This window comes from Sciurus carolinensis, chromosome 1 (genome assembly GCF_902686445.1).
Source record: "Sciurus carolinensis chromosome 1, mSciCar1.2, whole genome shotgun sequence".
Classification (NCBI taxonomy): Eukaryota; Metazoa; Chordata; class Mammalia; order Rodentia; family Sciuridae; genus Sciurus; species Sciurus carolinensis.
In genome coordinates, this window is record NC_062213.1 from 72,333,974 (window position 1) to 72,353,595 (window position 19,622).

A 19,622-nucleotide genomic window follows, 5' to 3' on the forward strand; every position below is an offset into this window, starting at 1 on the left:
GATCTTCAAAGTGCTGCCATGTATACTAGGGAAACCAGAGTGCAGAGCACTTGCCCAGAGTCAAATGTTTGCTCAAAAAATACCTGAGAGGAACATGACCAGCTCCTCTGGATAATCTGTGGTTTCCATACAGGTAGGAGGTAAAGCATAAGCAGAGCTGTATATAGTCTGGCTTAGAATTGAAGAAATGCCCCAGCTCAGAACCAATCTGTAAAGACAGGAAGAGGGTTTTTTGCATTGTTGCTGGTTGTTTTGTTTTTGTTTTTGTTTTTGTCTTTTCTTCCAGATAGTCGGTAACCTGACATCTGAAAGATAATACTTTAACTAATAGTTGAGATAATAGAAAAGACACTTCAATGACTGCACATAACAAGGAATATAATTTTTGCAAGATAGTATGAAAATAATCACTGTGAACAGTTGAATATCTCCAGCCCTCAATAATCCACAAGAGCAAATCCAGAGAAGGGGGAGTACTTTAGCATATGGAATTATCCAAATTGTTATACTCAAAATACCTAGCTTTCAACAAAAAGTTAAAAGGCATCTAAAGAAAAGTATTACCCTTTGAAAGAAAATAAAGGGGGGAGTGAGGAAAGGAGGGAGGGAGAGAGGGGCAGAAAGAGTGAGAAACAAGAAAGGAAGGATAGAAGAAAGGAAGGAAAGAGAAACTTTTTGAGGAAGTTTAAGCAATTTTTAATCCACCATGGTGTGAGATGCTTAGATAATACCATTAGCAATAAATTTAATTATAGGTTCATGGTAAAAAATTTGAGACCTTATTTTCATGAGATTGACAATGCTTTATATTTTTAATAAAGTTCATTTTCTATTTTCTGTTGCTCCCTGTTCGGCCTTGAATCAAAATCTTCAACTTCTCCCTTGCTCCAGACAAGTGAGAAAGGGTAGTTCTCTCTGCTTTACTGTGAAAGGCAATGCCAGGTATTCTCTAATTGAATCATAGAAAAGCTATTGGTCTATGGAGAAAAATGCCAATGCTACTAAGCCAGTACAAGTTAAAATGCTGGCCACTGGTCTGTGTGTGCACTTGTCCACAAAGAGGAAAGAAATTGAGAAGTATTGTGAACTCTTTTTATTTCAGAGAGTATTTCTGGATCTGTTGAATATAGTAATAAAAAATTAAGTAGTGTTTCAAATGCTTTCTATTTCATTTTTCTTGTCATTTGTTTTTATTATCCTTCATAGAAGTATTGATCCACAACAGATTGGGTGAAAAAGTTGAACTACTCCTTCATTATAGTTTGAGAACCACTGTACCAGACAACTTCAGTAGGCCTGTGAGTTAGGTTTTATTTGGGATAAATATAATAATTCCTAAAATGCAAAACCATACCTTTATCTCATTGCAAGAACAACAGTAACAAACCATTAGCTGCACATACAAAGAAAAAGAGAGAACTCAGAATACTAATATCAGGAATGAAAGGAGCAACTTTTATAGAACCCAAGGGCTCCTTCTTTTTTCAATGAACCACTGTTGATTCTGTTGCTTCTCTTTGTGATATTCCATTCTCTATTCTGTCTGTGCTGCTGATCTTGATTATTTCCTTCCATTTACTTCTGTGGATTTAGTTTACTCTTCTTTTTGAAGTTTCAATGTAGAAGGGAAGTTTATTGTTTGAAATCTTTTCTTCTCATAGGCTTTTAAAGCTATCAATGTCAAGCTGACCACTCATTTTGCTGTGTCCCATAAGTTATAGTATACTTTTTATGATGCTATTTTTGTTTGTCTCAAAATAGTTTCTAATTTCCCTCATGATTCTTCCTTGTCACACTAACTATTTAGGAGTTTTAATTTTCACATATCCCTAAGTATTCCAAATTTTATTCCCTGATTGACTTTTCAATTTCATTCCACTGTGATTGGAGGATATACTTTGAACAATTTCTTTTTTTAAATTTTTTAAAAATTTTGTTTTAGTTGTAGGTAAACAATACCTTTAATAAATTTAATAAAATTCAATAAATTTAATAAAATTTAATAATAAATAAATAAATAAAATAAAATATCTTTATTTTTTATGTGGTGCTGAGGACCTAACACAGAGCCTCATGCATACTAGGCAAGTGCTCTACCCCTGAGACACAACCCCACCCCTTTGAAAATTTTTAATATTTTAAATTATGAACACTTATTTGGTGACATAACTTATGGTTTATTCTGGAGTTTGCTCCATGTGCACAGAAGGACATATAGTCTGCTGATGTCATTGATGTGGGTTAGTTGATGTACCTTTTTGTTCAAGTCTTTTACATCCATGCCGCTTTTCTACATAGTTCTTTACTTTAATTAAAATGGAATATTATAGTTTCTAAATTTCCTCTGTAACCTGTAATTTCTCCATTTTATTCTGTCAGTTTTGTTTTGTGTATGTTGTAGCTCTTTACTTTAATTAAAATGGAATATTATAGTTTCTAAATTTCATTTGTAACCTGTACTTTCTCCATTTTATTGTCAGTTTTGCTTTGTGTATGTTGTAGCTCTGATGTTAAATGTATATGTTTTTATACTTCTGATAGCATCTTAATAGACTGATCCTTTCATCATTATATAATGTCATTCTTTGTCTCTCATAACAATTTTTTGTCTTACAGTCCCTTTTGTCTAATATTAGTATAGTCATTCCATCTCTTTTGGTTCCCTGCATTTTAAGTAGAGTGTTTAATAGTTTTACATTTATGTGACTTCTGATAAAGAAGGGGTTATTTCTGCATTTTTGCTATGCATTTTTCTATGTCTTAAACCTTCTGTTTGATCTTTCATTTTCTCCATTTCTCCCTTTTTGTTAAATAGACATAATAGACATTTTCTAGAGTATGGCTTTAATTCCCTTGTCATTTTTTACTACAATTTTGAGGTTTTTTTCTTTGTAGTTGCTCTGAAATTCAGATTCTATTCTATTGTTTATCTTTTTCTCCTTTTTTTTTTTCTTTCCCTACCATGCTGGCCAAAACTTTCAAAATGATGTTAAATGGCAGTAAAGATGTTTGTTACCCTTATTTTGTTATAATCCATTGATTTTGAATGATGAGTCACAATTTAAGTCTACCATGAAGTAGTACAGACAAGTAGTGGGTCCTGAATAAACACACACTCCCTGCCAGGCAGAGTGTACCATCACTGAATACCTGTGACGCGACAGCAGATTCTTTTGTGTGTGGTGTCGCCATGACTTCAGTTCTTCCACGTTGGCACAGGCCCTTCTCCTCATCCTCAGCTGATGCTCTCTCATGCCACTCTTTCATCTCACTATGCTTTTGTATGTGTGTCGTGGCCTGAAACATGTTCTTCCTCAACCCTGCCCGTGGAGTTATCACTTAACCCTATAAAATTGTTCAATATCGACTCCTCCTAAAACTATTATTTAAGATCTTTCTTGAGAGTAAGACACCCTTCCTTGTTCCCTCTTTATTACCCCAGAGTACTTATTTTATTTATAACACCTCATGCCTTATATTACAGGGATATATTTAGACTTCTGTTACGTTGCAAGGATATATTTATCTTACTTTTCCTTCTTTGCCTTGGATTATAAGGTGATTTATTTGCACATTTTTTTTCTCCCACTAGACTGTGAACTACTTAGGGGCAGAGAGTAAGATATTACTTGCATTCATTTTTTAAGCATAGTGTGTATTCTATTGGTGGGTGTATTGAATCAAAAGAGAAAGCGGTAATTCTATTCATCATGGGCTTTGCATTGTAAAGGACCCAGGGATGAGCTGGAGTAAATGACTGACAAATATCTGATGGTTAGTTTTCCTAGAACACTGCAATGGTGGAAACTTGTTCTGATATCCAGCTGGAGATGGAAAAAATGTTTTGGTAAAATAGCCAGGCCTTCCTTACTGTTCTGCAGTACCACTACCACTGTCCCCCCCACAACAAGAATACTGGCTCTCAGGTGCATAAGGCTACATATATGTCACTTTCTAACTACTGTTATCATGATTGACCACTTCTCTCAGATGATAGTAAGAAATCTTGGATTATTATACCAAACCTTTACGTGTCCGAGAAATCCCATTATCCTTAAGAAACATGTGCACACCAACAGACATGCTCCTTTTCACGAGCCTTGTCATCTACACTCTTGGACTAGGAATGGCACAAAGTCTGGTAAACCAAAATTCATCAAGGGTGTGCATGCTAAATTAGACAAGTAATTATCATGCAGTATGTACCTTATCATAGCTGGTTACTTGAAGTAGAAGGAGTCTCATGGTACCAGGTGATATAAGTAAAAACTCGAAGGCCTGGTCCAGGGAGGCAGAGGGCTCTGTCTCTGCCTTGGCTGTAATCTGCTCCCATTCAGCTTCTCCTGTTATCTCCCTGGTCTAAGGCTTGAGGATTCATGATTAAGCTCCTAAAAGAACATCTATACTTATTCTGAAGACTTAGGAGGAAAAACTGTACCATAACAAATGTGTGTTTTAACATTAGCCAAAGCATAATAAATATGATGCTACAGTTATCCATGTTTCCATAGATCTTAATCATTTTTTAAAAAATGAGTGTCCCTAACACACAGGCTCAGCATTTTACCTTTGTTTTTATAATGAGGCATGGTTTTGCATTATATTTTTTGTAGCAGCATTATACCAGCATATAGCTTAACACTATACTATGATTTGTCTGATTACTCTATTGTTATCCATATGAAAAGAAGCAAATAAAAATAAAATCATAGCTCTTCCAACTGATTCCACTCTATGCAAGTGTCACAATGTAGCCAACAATATATATGTTAACCTTTCTCATCAGTGTCTCTTTCCTCTCCTGTCCCCATTCCAGATAGTTTATTTGTCAACTCATGTTTTGAGGGAATAAATAAGACAAATTCGGCCCTTCTATTCGTTGTCAAGTATGATTTTGACATTCTAATATTACTGAGTGAATGTTTGCCACCTAAATGATTTTATCTTCTGTTTTCTTCATTCCACAAATGTATATGAGTGGCTCAATTTGAAAGGCACTCTTCAAAATACTGGAGATAAACCAGTTCACTATATAGAGATATAGATGATATTTATGTTCCTATCACTGCAATGGAGCCTGCATTCCGTTGAAGGAAAGCAGACAGAAAATCCAAGAAATTTACACACATAATGACTTTACACAGTACTATAAAAAAAGATGCAAGGAAGAGGAGTAGAGGATAGAAAGAGGTTGGATGTAGAACTTAACTTTATTTTAAGTTATTTAGTCAGGAAAGGTTCTAGTGAGACTGTGACAATTGAATGGTTATTCAGTTAAAACACAATTGCCTAATTATCTTAAGACAAACCCTACTTTTTTCATATCAGGAATTGAACCCAGGGGCACTTAACCATGGAGCCACATCCCCAGTTCTTTGTATATTTTATATTTTACTTAGGGTCTCGCTAAATTGTTTAGGGCCTCTCCAAGTTGTTGAGGCTGACTTAGAACATGTGATCAACCTGCCTCAGCCTCCCAAGCCACTGGGATTACAGGTATGCACCACCATACCCAGCTAAGACAAACCCTATGTTAACCCCTTTTAAGAAGTAGCCATAAAACTCAAAGTGTTTAATATTTTGATCTAGAGTCAGTTTAGTTCCCATCCTCCTTTCTCTCATACCAGTTTCCTCATGTATGAAAGGGATATTCTCTGGTGACCACACATTACTGGTAAATTGCAAAGTTCCCTCCACTTGGATTTCAGTAATGTCTTCCCCATTAACCCCAAACATATTTTTTTCCTTTGTAGAGGAGGTGGCCACTTAATTCTAATTTAATTCTAATTTTTATAACTGACCTCATTTTGTCCTAAATTCTGTACCATGAAAGACAAAAAATTATGGGGATTAAATCAGAAGCATAGATTCACATTCTTCATAGGAATATGAACTGCACTTGGATTTCTTTAAGTCTTTTTCCCTTTGGACTCTGAGTCAATAGAACTCCTCTATCATGGAATTACAGAAAACAATATCACCCTGACTTGCAAGTTTTGGGGCATGAAAGAAAGTCACAGACTGGGAAGGTGGGGTGCATAGGCTATAATCAGCCCTGACTTCCAGTGCACAGTTGCCATGGCAACTTCATGAAAACAGGAAGGGTAGACTGAATTTCAGAGGGCTACTGGTATATGTGAAAGTTTATCTACAAATCAGGTGTAACTCTGAAACATGTGACATTTTCCCTACTTATTGATCATAATGGTCATGAAATGAGAGTTGGATCATTGAGTACATTACAGTCAACTCAGTACCAATAAGAATAAGCACCAGAACTAGGCTCCATGAGAAACCCAAGTCATCATGGGCCAGATCAGATCACTGTCTTTGAAATGTAGACAAGACACATCAGAAGGAGCTAGCACAGGATGGAAGCCAACAGGTGTGATAGCTTTTCTGTTATTATTCATGTCTCCCCCACAGTTCTGTCTCACTATGTGAGATCATGGGATGATGAGACCAGGAGCACCTATACTTTATCACTTGTAGTTTTAATCACGGTTAAATAGAAAATTTTTCATCTTCTTATAAAGGTAGGCTAAATCTCTCATGTGAACTGAAAATTTTAACAGACTTTCCTTGTGGCTGATACAGAAACAATGCCCACTTCTCATTATGTGTGAGCTTTCATGTGGAGGGCTGTCATTTCTTGCCTGGCACAAGATATTTTCCTTCATGGAAGAGTATTAGCAACATTCCCATTGTTCTTCTCTGTTCAGAGTCTTTTCAGTTATCTAAATGTGACACAGGTGCTTCCAAAGGAAAAGTTCAAAAAGAGCTCCTATAATAGCAAGGTAGATGAAATTGCTCTACCTATAGGCACATTTATACGTGTGGTATCTATATCCCTCTTCCTCTCCCTCCTCCTCCTCCTCCTGCTTCTTCTTCCTGAATTATATTCATTTGGTAAAGGAGGCAATTAAATTTCAGTAGGCAACTTCCCTGGCTTCTGTTTAATTGACATTACCCACAATGACATTATATCTCAGCCTAGGACTCATTACCTAAAAGCAAATAGAACCTTCTCCACCTAAACTCTGATACCTTCCAGTCTCTCATGTCTGGATGAATGTGATGGTTCACTCTACTCGGCATCATGGAGAACCTCTATTTTCCATATGCTTAATTCAGAGGGAAGAAATCAAGACACGAGCATAAAATTACTTATAGACACAGCGATAGAGTATAGTTAGATTTTTTTATGGTAAGTACTTTAAAATTTTTTTAAAAGACAAAGAAAAGGCAGTTATCTCTCACTTTACTTCGAAATGAGTTCTGAGTAAAGGCACATTTCAGTGATGGCACATGCTATTACATCCTAGCACTTATGTACTCTTTTTATAACAGCTATTGTTTAGGCATGAGCCACTCAAGAATTTCTTCAAAGGCACAGCGTGGAAAGAACAATCTGCATGGAAGGAGATGCTAAGTGGTTTCTAACATAATGTGCTATTTTTACTTAGGGCATACTAGCAAAGTTTTCTAAAGATGCTGTATTTAGAGCTTATAGAATATTTTTATATATAAGTAAATAATATAAGTATTTCATCTTAAAAATATTAAAGCATATACATTATATGTATTTTCCAGATATATATGCATTTTGTAAATGTGTGTGTGTGTGTGTGCGTGTGTGTGTTTTCCCCCTGTGAGGAAGCTAGGGATATTAATGGAGATTATTTGGGGAAATAAAATTTTCCCAAAGCCACCCATGGTTTTACTATTGTGAATAAGAGGATACACAGTTGAGTCAGGCTTCTATTCAGCACTTACTAAGTGCCACAATAGAAAGGATGGTTCCAGGAGATTCAATATGGCAAATTAGAGGAAGACAGCAATTCCCGTTGCTACATGGTTCAAGATTCAAGCAGCAGGCGTACTACTTCTCTGTGAGGTTGATAAAAGTGTTTTCATTAAAATCCACTTGTATATAGACAGAGTATCTCAGAGACTCAGAAATTCAGATGCATTGAATAAGGAACAAGCAAGAGTATATTGTGACAGTGGATACTGTACTGGTTGACCAGAGGGGAGGGATAACAGAGAAACACAATGAAGAAATTTAGCATGGAAAAACCTATAGATCAGAAAAGCAGCCTGAACTTAGCTGATCCCGTGGCTGCACTGTGAATTGATGCTTTAAAAAAGTGCCCTGCTTCTCAACTGGAAAGTGGAAGACTGAGGCAGGAGCCATCTAGAAGAGGTCATGCTGCAGTTTACTACTGCAGGGGCCAAGGATATCACAGCAAACATTTCCATACTGCCTGGCAAGCACCTAACATGTGGACTAGGGAGAAGCTAGCAGAATGTGAATGAAATAGATGTAAAGAAGATTTTGTCCAGGGGGATTCCAGTCAGAAAAACAATGGGGAGCACAACTTAATTTCTCTTTGATTTTGGTGGCTCCCATAAGCTGGTGAAGAGGTTTGGGGAACTGAACAGGCAAGTGTGAATACACTCAGATACTAAACCTGAAAAGACAGTATTTGTGGGCTCAGGAGTATGTGAGGATTAGTTCCCTTACCCCATGAGTAAAATTTCTGGGAGGGTCCTGAGATCCAGACTCTTAGTAGAGGTCAACATCTTCTGATCTCTAGGGGTATATTGATCTTGCCTCTCTAGAGCAGATACCTCCAAAAAAAATCTGCTAAATCCTAAGTAGACCTAAGCCCCAATCACCAGAACTCCCCTCATAGAATGCTGTAGCAGCCCCAGACTGACAGTATATCAGTCTCTTCTTTGCAGACAAAATTCCAATTGGTAGTACTTCCCCTTTCATCCTACCTTATACTGGTAAGGAGGGAAGCTAAGGACATTTTCAACCAACTTCAGTTTTGGGCAGTTCAGTGAACAACATGTAAAGAAGAAGGGATTAGCAACCTACAACCCTTGCTCACTCACTTGGCATGTGTGTGCATTCTCTCTCTTTCTCTCTCTCTCTCTCTCTCTCTCTTTCTCTCTCTCTTTCTCAGTAGGTAGCCCTAGAAGAAATAGGAAGAAAAGTTGGGCATAGGTAATTATTATGTGCTCTCATCAACTGTTGTTTCTTGCGGGTAGGGGGTATACCAGGGATTGAACTCAGGGTCACTTGACTACTGATCCATATCCCCAGCCTAGTAGTCTGGATCTCAGGACCCTCCCAGAAATTTTACTCATGGGGTAAGGGAGGTAACTCTTCACATACTCCAGTATTTTATTTAGAGACAGGGTCTCACTGAGTTGCTTAGCACCTCAGTTTTGCTGAGGTTGGCTTTGAACTTATGATTCTCCTGCTCAGCCTTCCAAGCCACTGGGATTATAGGCGTGTGCCACTGTGCCCAGCTCATCAACTGTTTTGACCATGAGTTGAGAAGACTCTTTCATTTGTCATTAAGAATCTTTTGTGTGTGTGTGTGTGTGTGTGTGTGTGTGTGTGTTGTGTTTTCCTGCTATGCCAATTGGTTCATGGACAAATATACATATTTGTTTCTTTCTCATTTTTACCATTTTTATATGATAATTATCTTTACTTGCTTTGTCTTTTGAGGGATAGAGTTTTTGGTTTGTTTATATTAGTCTTGTTTTATTTATTTTTTTGTCTTTCCCTTCTGCTTTCTCTGTTCACATTTTGAACATTCTAAACTCTTTTTTTATGTTCCTATCACTTTTTCTTTCATCTTAATGAACTATATTTTTATCACCTTTTAGAACTATTTGCTTTATATAACACCTGCTCCCACCATTCATGTCATGTAATTATTAATGATGGACATAGTTGACACCTGCTATTTACTTTAATGTCAGATCTAGTTTATGGTTATTCATTGCTTTTGCTATTGGTAACTGCTGACCCCACAATTCCTGTTTTTGTGGTAGTTAGTGTTGCTGATGTCATAGTAGGCACAACATACTTATTTTAATGCTGAATATAATTTGCATCAGTTGCTGCAATTATTTCCCCCTTTTCTTTGAGGTGCTGGGAATCTGCAAGGACATTACACATTCACTGCTGCTGAATGAACCCAGCTAAAAGATAGTGAACCTTGCTTCATATAGAAATTAATCACACTCAAACATCAGTTATAATAAAATACAAAGAATAGAAGACATAAAAACCTGAACTAAATACTAGACCCCAACAAAGAATGACTAGGAATAGATCCTCAGGTCATACTCATGGACATTCATTCTTATATCAAAAACAGGGAGAACTGACACAAAATCACTGAATACCACACCTATGAGGGGGTGTCAATATAGATCACTCTGGGATACTTGGCAAGAGAAAGTCATATCCTAAAAGGCCCACACATAAGAGTAGAAGAGAAATCCATGTCAATATATGCATAATACCCAACAAAGGAATATAAGAAATATCAAAAACCATGATGCCTTGTAATTTTAATAATTTGCCAGAATCTGACTCCAAAGGTATTGAAGTGGATAAAATACCAGATAAATAATTCAAAAAATGATTCTATAAACAATCCATGAATTCCAAAAGAACACAGAAAACAATTAATTAAATTAAGGATGTCAGTATAATATATGAATGATAGATGCAGTAAGGAAATAGAGGCATTAAAAAAGAACAAATGGGGGCTGGGGTTGTAGCTCAGTGGTGGAACACTTTCGTAGCACATGTGAGGCACTGGGTTCAATCCTCAGCACTAAATAAAAATAAATAAATAAAGGTATTGTGTTCATCTACAATTATAATAAATATTTTTTAAAAAGAACCAAACAAATCTTAGAATTGAAAGGCACAATAAATCAAATAAAATGTTCAGTTGAAAATCTCTCAAACATAGTAGGCCATGCTGAGAACAGAATCTCAGAACTGAGAGACAAGGTGAATGGTCTTCAACCTTCAGAGAGTATTCAAGAAAAGGAAATAAGTAAGGATGAGCAGAATGCACAGGAAATCTGCGACAATCATAGATATCAGATTTAAGAATATTGGAGTTGAAGAGGTTGTGATGTGCAGACTAATAGAATGGATAGCCTCTTCGGGGAAATAACTGAAAATTCTTCAAACCTTGAGAATCAGATGGCATCCAGATAAAGGAACATTCAGAACCCCAAATGTACAAAACAAAAAAGAACCTGCAACACATTATAGTTCAAATGCCTAACATAAGAGAGCAAGGATAGAATTTTAAAAGTCTCAAGAGAAAAAGTCAGGTCAATTTTAGAGGGAATCCAATCAGATTTACTTCCTATTTCTCAGCACAAACTCTAAAAGACAAGAGACTTGGAATAATTCTATTCCAAATTCTAAAAGAAAGTAAAGGTCAACTCAGATTGCTGTATCTAGCAAACTTATCCTTCAAAATGTAAGGAAAATAAAAACTTTCCAAAATAAGCAGAAACTAAAAGAATTCATGATGACCAAGTTGGCACTATAGAACTCAGTTAAAGAAATGTTCCACACAGAAATAAATCAAACTCAAATACTAGAGCTCACAAATGCACCAATCTCTATTTGAAGAATAGCTAAGTAAATGAGAAACAGGACCAAATCATACATTAAAAGTAAATCAAAATGGCAGGAATTAATAAATTTCTCTATAATAGCACTGAATGTAAATAGTCCCAACTCTACAATTAAAAGATGTAGGCTAGGAGAATGGATTAAAAAACAAGACTCAACTATATGTTTTTTGGAAGAGACTCACCTTACAGGGCTAAAACAGTCATAGGATGAAATTGAAAGATTAGAAATTTTATCCCATACAAATGGAGCCCCAAGCAAACAGTAGCGGCTACTCTTATATACAACTTTAAGCAATCTTTAAGCCAAAACTAAACAGAAGAGACAAAGAAGGTCACTTCATGCTGGCAAAGAAAATTTCAATAATACAATACAATGATAATAAATATTTATGCCTCAAATGTTGAAGAACCTCATTTCCTAAGAGACACTACTTGAAATAAAGCCTCTGATAATCCCCAGTAAAATAATACTGGGTGATTTCAACACATTTCTTTTACCAACAGAAAGGTTATTTAGACAAACTCAGTAAAGACTTATTGGACCAAAAAAAAATATATAAATCAAATGAACTCAACAGACATTGATAGAATATTTCTTTGAACAACTATTTCGTTGTAAAAACATTTTTACTTAGTATCTTTTCCAAAATAGACTATATTTGAGGCCAAATAAAAAAAAAAGAAAATATAATTTCTTGGATCTTATCAAGTCATAATGGAATGAAATTAGAAATCAACACCAAAACACTGTAGAAACTCTATAAACACATGGAGATTAAACAATAGACTTTTAAAATTTGTTCTAATTACTTATCTATGACCATAAAATATACTTCAATACATTATACATAGATGGAGTATAATTTGTCATTCTTCTGTCTGTACATGATGTCAAATTCCAACAGTTGTATAGTTATATATGTACATAGGATAATAATGTCTGATTCATACCATCTACCCTCCCTTCACTCCCCTCTACCTAATCTAAATTAACTGTATTTTTCTCAAGCTGCTCCTCCCCGCTCATTGTGAAGTAGCATCCATGTTCAGAGAAAACATCCATCCTTTGGTTTTTTTGAGATTTGACTTATTTTGCTTAGCATGATATTTACTTTCCAGCTACATCAATTTATCAGCAAGTACCATAATTTCATACTTCTATAAGACTCAGTAATATTCCATCATATATAAGATATTTATCCATTCATCTTTTTGAAGGGCAACTAAATTGGTTTCATAGTTTAGCTATTGTGAATGAGCTGCTATAAACATTGATGTGGTTGCATCACTGTAACATGCTGATTTTAAGTCCTTTGGGTATAATCTGAGGACTGGGATAACTGGGACAGATGGTGGTTCCACTTCAAGTTTTCTGCAGAATCTCCATAATGGTTGCACCAATTTGCTTTGCCACCAGCAATGTATGAGTGCACCTTTTCCCTCACATCCTCGCCAACATTTATTGTTACTTGTATTCTTGATAATTGCCATTATGACTGAAGTGAGGTAAAATCTTAGAGTTGTTTTGATTTGCATTTCTCTAGTTGTTAAAGATGTTGGACATTTTTTCATATATTTATTGATCGATTGTATTTCTTTTGTGAAGTGTCTGTTCAGTGCCTTAGCCCATTTGTCAGTTGGGTTATTTGTCTTTTTGGTGTTAAGTTTTTTGAGTTCTTTATATATCCTGGAGATTAATGCTCTCTCTCTCTGAGGTGTAGGTGGTAACTATTTTCTCCTATTCTGTGGGCTTTCTCTTCACATTATTGTTTCCTTTGCTGAGAAGAAACTTTTTAGTTTGAAACTACCCCACTTATTGATTCTCAATTTCACTTCTTGTGCTTTAGAAGTTTTGTTAAGGAAGTCAGATCCTAGGCTCACATGGTGGAGATTTGGGCCTACTTTTTCTTCTATTAGGTGTGAAGTCTCTGTCCTAGAGCCTAAGCTTTTGATCTGCTGGGAGTTGAGTTTCATGCAGGGTGAGAGATAGAGGTTTAATTTCATTTGAACAACATACTTTTGAATGGTAAATACTTGATAGAAAAAATCAAGGGTACTAGGTATGGTGGCATGCACCTGTAATCTCAGCAACTTGAGAGACTGAGGCAGGAGGATCACAAGTTCAAAGTCAGACTCAGCTACTTAATGAGGTCCTAAGCAAGTTAATGAGACCCTATCAAAATTTTTAAGAAAGTGGAGGGTGCTCAGTGGTTAAGTGCCCCTGGGTTCAAACCCTGATACCAAAAAAAGAAAAAAGAAAAATCAGGGGAGAAATATTTTAAATGTTTGGTATCAAATGAGAATACTGATACATGCTAGACCCTATGATATACTATGAAGACAGTTATAAGAGGAAAGTTTATAGTTTTGAATGCCTTCATGAGAAAAAAATCAGAAAGACCACAAATAAACAACATATGATTAATTTCAAGGCCCTTAAAATGGAAGAGTAAACCAGTTCCAAAAACAGTAGAATGAAGAATATAATTAAGATCAGGCAGGGATAAAATCAATAAAATATACAATAATAAACAAGTTCAGTGTAGGGAACATTCCTTAAGCTTAACTGACAGCAGTCACTGACACCATGGTCTAAGTAAGCCAAACAGTCTGAACGGAGAAACTGAGGTAATGGTAAAGACTCCCCATGGAATGAAGGTCTTTACAGTTGTTGCAGCTGAGTTTGAACTGAGGGGAGGCCTCATTCTGACATGCATCACAGAAAGCTGTGATGTGAGCTCGCCCATGCTGCCTTGCCTCATGCTGTGTGCTGGAGCTTGCCATTCCCCCAGTCCTTTGTCTCAGACCTGTTGCTGGGCAGAATTGCTTAGGCATGCTTGGTTTGTTTACACTACCTGGACCCTCGACGTTTAGTTCACCTATAGGCCGACTCTGTTGTACTTTAACAGGCATGTTAACCTGATTGGATAATGTGTCTATATATATCCTGTGCAACCCTAAATAAAATTAGATCTGTGTCTTCAGAGCTTGATCTCCGATGCCTGGGTAAGCGCGCTGGGTAAGAATAGGCATCGTGGTCCTCACCCTCAGCAAACCCGTCTCTGAACATCTACAGTTCAGCAAATTAATAAGTTATAAAATCAACATACAGAACTCAATAGCTTTTTCAGTAGACTTTTAATGACTTCTTCAATTTTATTACATGAAATTGATCTGTTTAAATTTTCTATATCCTCCTGGTTAAATTTGGATAGCTCATATGTCTCTAGGAATTTGTAATATCTTCAAGATTTTCTAGCTTATTGAAGTATAAATTTTCAAAATAGCTTCTGATTATCCTCTCTATTTCAGTAGTGTCTGTGGTGATATTTTGAATTTTATCACAGTTTTTTAAAAAATTTGTGTATTTTTTCTCTCTTGATAAGTTAGTTAAGAGTTTATCAATTTAGTTTATTTTTTCAAAACAACAACTTTTTCATTAATTGATTTTTGGAATTTTTTTTAAATCTCAATTTCAGCAGTGATTCAATTCATTATGTACATCCACAAGAATGGGGCCCTAACTAGAATAAGATATTTTCCATGCTTGAATAATTATATCATAATGAATTCTACTTTCATGTACAACTAAAAAGAATCAAAAAATAATTAAAAAAAAATAAATCAAGAGCTTTTCTATATACCAATCATGAATATGCAGAGAAAGAAAGTAGGAAAACAATCCCATTCACAACAGCCTCAAAAATAAAATAAAATACCTAGGAATAAATTAAACCAAGGAGCTGAAAGGCCTCTATAACGAACACCATATAACATTGAAAAAATAAGTTGAAAAAGACACAAGAAAATGGAAAAATCTCCCATTTTCATGAACAGGAAGAATTAATATTGTTAAAACAGGAATTCTACCTAAAGTAATATACAGACTCAATGTAATACCCGTCAAAATACCAATGACATTATTCTCTTCACAGAATTTTTTAAAGGTTCTAAAACTCATTTGGAAAAATAAAAGACCCAGAATAGTCCAAGCTATTCTAAGTTAGAAAATCAATGCTGGAGGCATTACAATATCTGACTTCAAATTGTACTTCAGACCTATAACTACAAGAACTATATGGTACTGGCATTAAAACAATACATAAGCAAATGGTACAGAGCAGAGGCACAGAGCAAATCCACACAGATACATTCATCTGATCCCTGACAAAGGTGTCAAAAGCAAAACTTGGAGAAAACATAGTCTTTTTAACAAATGGTGCTAGGAAAACTGGTTATCCATATGTAGAAGAATGAGAGGGTAGATCTTATGGAAATGAAAGGGAGATCACTGAAGTAGAGGAAAAGGACCAGTTGGAGAGGGGGCAGAGGGAAAGGGGAAAATACTGGGGAAAAATATTGATCAAGTTATATTGTTTTGTATGTATTTATGAATATGTAACAACAAATCTCAGCATTATGTACAACCATAATGAACCACTTTTTAAAAATGGGAAAAAATAAAAGGATGGTTTAAATCCCAAATCTTCTCCAAACTTACTGTCAGAAAGATTCTTCCTAATTTAACCTCATTATTCCTGACCACTGCTACCAAATGGAATCTCATTATACTTCATAATGCCTAAATTCCTTTATCTATTTTTCTACTTATATGTTTAATACAAAAGCTCTCTATGTGATACTTAAAAATATACATACATATGTATACATGAATATATATATAAATACATGAATTATATATATAATACATGAATATATATATATATATATAGCATGTGTGTGAGAGAGAGAGAGAAAAATATTATATTTTATTGGATTACTCCTTTTAACTGTATAAAGTGGTGTTCCTTGTCTCTTCTGATCAAGTTTTGCTTGAAATCTGCATTGTCAGATGTGAGAATAGCTACTCCTGCTTGTTTTGGGACTTCATTTGCATGAAATATATATTTTTTCTCTTTAACTTTCAGTCTGGGGATAGCTTTGCCTATAGTACAAGTCTTGCAAAAATCACAGGGTAGGGTCTTGTTTTTAATCTAATATGCCAGTCTGTCTTAATTGGAAAGTTGAGTCAATTTGCATTCAATTTTTATGGTGAGATGCTTATTTCAAGTCATTTTAGTTTCACAGATTTAATTCATTTTCAATTTTTACTTGCTTACTTACTCTACTGGATAGTTTTATCCTTCTGAGAGCTCTGCGGTTCAGCTTTAAGGTTCGTGAATTCTTTTGGTTTACCATTATAATGGAAAGTTTTTGTTTCCTTTTAGATTCAGAATGATAGGTTTGATGGATATAGAAAACTTGGTGGTGGGCAATTCTGATTTTTGTTTTTAGTTTTTTTGTTTGTTTTCTGTTGTTGTATTGTTTTTTTGGTTTTTCTGTTTTGTTTTGTTTGCTAGAGCTTGGATTACCTCATTCCAAACCCTGCTGCCTTTTTAGAGTCTGAGTTGAGAAGTCTAAAGCAAGTCCTGTTGATTGACCTACACATGTTATTATCTATGATAGGCATTTGATTCTGATGTGTCTTGGAGAGGTTCTTTTTCATCTTGCCTATTTGAGATTCTATATGATTCCTCTATGTAGGTATTCATCTTGTTCCTAAGGTTTGGAAAATTTTCTATTATTTCACCAAAAAGTTTCTTAATGCCATTAGTCTTTATAGCTATACCCTCTTCTATCACAATGACTTTTAAATTTGGTCTCTTAAGACCAGAGTTCTTATATATTTAGTCTTCCTCATTGTCATCATCATCTTCTTCTTCTTCTTTTTCTTCTTTTCCTTACTTAGTTTTACAACTCAAATGCCCTGTCTTCAAGGCCTGAGGTTCTCTTTTGTACATAATCTAATCTGTTGGTAATATTTTTCCAGTGAATTTTTTATTTGATTTGTTGTGTTTTTCATTTATAGAAGTTCTGATTGATTTTATTTTATATTCTCTACCTCTTTATTAAAATGGTCTTTCACCTTCACAATTGCTCTCATAATTCATTCCTTAATTCATTTCTTAGATGTTCTTTTAACTCATCAATAAGTTTAATAATCAAAAATTTAATGACTTTCTTTTGAATTTCACCCCTTCCATTTCTGTTTGTTGGGGTATTATAACTTTTGAGGAAAGATTTGTTTACCTCTTTCCTCATGTTTTCAGAGTTCTTGGGCTTGCACATCTGTTGAAATGGATTTCTCTTCCTTCTTTGCTAGGATGTCTTTCAGAGTGTAGTTGTCTCTTCTGTAAAAATTCTGTGTTGTTAGTATCTTTTATAGTCAATATTTAGACTCAGTATAATCCAATTGTCTTAGTTTGTCAGCGCAGAGATGCTGATTTAAATCACTCATAGAATTTCTGTACTACTGCAGTTTTCTGAGCCATCATTTTCAAATGATTTCAATATGTCTTTGATTTTGCTGTAGGAGTATATCTCTAAGAGAGGGCCGTGAAGTCCCTTTCTAGTTATTCCTACTGTGGGTCTCATCACTGGTTTGTGTTTTTTCTCTCCCCTATTCTAAGTGTTAGTCCATTGTTAAGACTTGAGTTTGTGTATGGAGGAAGGTGTGTTGTCACTTTGCTGAGTTGCAGTTATCATACCACCACAGAGTTTCTACCCTGTGGTCTTTTAATAAATCAGTAACTTCCCAACCCTTCTCAGAGAAAGAAAAACAAGTCTCAGCAACAACAGCAGCAATCAATATATAGCATTAGAATAAATGTCTGGCACATATTGTATATTGCATCTATGTAATTAATTACTACAAAAAGAGGAATGGTGGGTTCAGCATTTAACAATAATAAACAGCCATGAACTAGATCTATTATGGAAATATATAATGGGTGTCAACTATGTCTTCCCCAGTACTAATAACTATGGTTACATGAATGGTGGGGGTAGGAATTATATTAACTAAATTGCTATTAAAGATAGTAAAATTACAGTTCATCTAGAAGAAAGACAATGTGGTGGGAAGGCAAAAGAAAGTTTTAGATATTGAAAGGCAAAGAGTGGTAGAGAAGGAGAGAGGAAGCAAGTGACAGCTATAAAGAAGGAGTAAAAGTAGTAAAAGTTAACTAAAAAGTTAACTAAAAGAAAGAAATAATGAGAGGCAGAGAGAGAACAAGTGAATTTGGCTACTGAAGGTGCAAGAGAGGGGAAAAGAAGTAATAACAGAAACAAAACAAAAAACAAGAACTCAAACAAACAAAACATCAAATTAAAACACATAAGCAATAAACCTTATCCCTGTAAGGTCAATACAAATGACCAAAGAAAGAAAAAGTAAAAAAAAATAATAATAATAAGATGAGAAAAAAATGATAAAAGTGAATGTGTGTGTGTGTCTGTGTGTGTGTGTGTGTCCACAAGCCAATTAAAACAGCTAAAAAACACCCACCCATACATATACACATATACATTCAAGCATGAGGCAGAAAGGAGAAAGAAGAAAAGAAAAAAGGTAAAATGTCAATGAAACATGAAGAGGTTGTCTCTGCTGAGGTGGTCAAAACTGTTGATAAGTATGGATATTCACTGTTAGGGCTATCCTGTTCTTGAACTGTATACCCTTAGAAGGAACAATGGCTGGAGGTTCTTAAGCTTGTCTTCTTTGAGTTGCTCACTAATCTGTCAGTTTGAGTGGCCTGGAGCCAAAGCTGGTTGCCTTTGTTCAGCTTCTCTTCTCACCATTTAAGTTAGGACAATGGGAAGCACAGAAAATTGGAGTTTTGTCCATATACGAAGTAGGTAAAGTACTCCCAGCAAGGGGCTGAGGCAGAGTTCTAGAAGTGAAGTTCAGGGGACAGCATTTAGTTCTGACCAACCTTTCAAACCTGTTTCCAGGGTCTGCCCATCCTATTACCTGGCAAATGCTGATTACTATGGGTGTCTGGATATGGTGCAGAGGGAAGCTGCCTCCAGAGAACTCAACTCTTAGGACAAAGAAACCAATTCTCCACTCTTCTCACACTCCACCACTCACAAATGTAATCTTCCCAAAATCAAACTGCAACCACAAATGTGATAGCCTGTTCAGTTTCTGAGATCTCTCTAGCAAATTCTGCAAACCTCTAAATCCCAAAGGAAATGAATCAACTCTCCACTCCCTATCCCCAGCCCAAATCCCCAAACTCACACTCCCCTCTGTGCCTACCTCCATCACCCCAGCACCAGAAGCACTCTACATCTCGTGA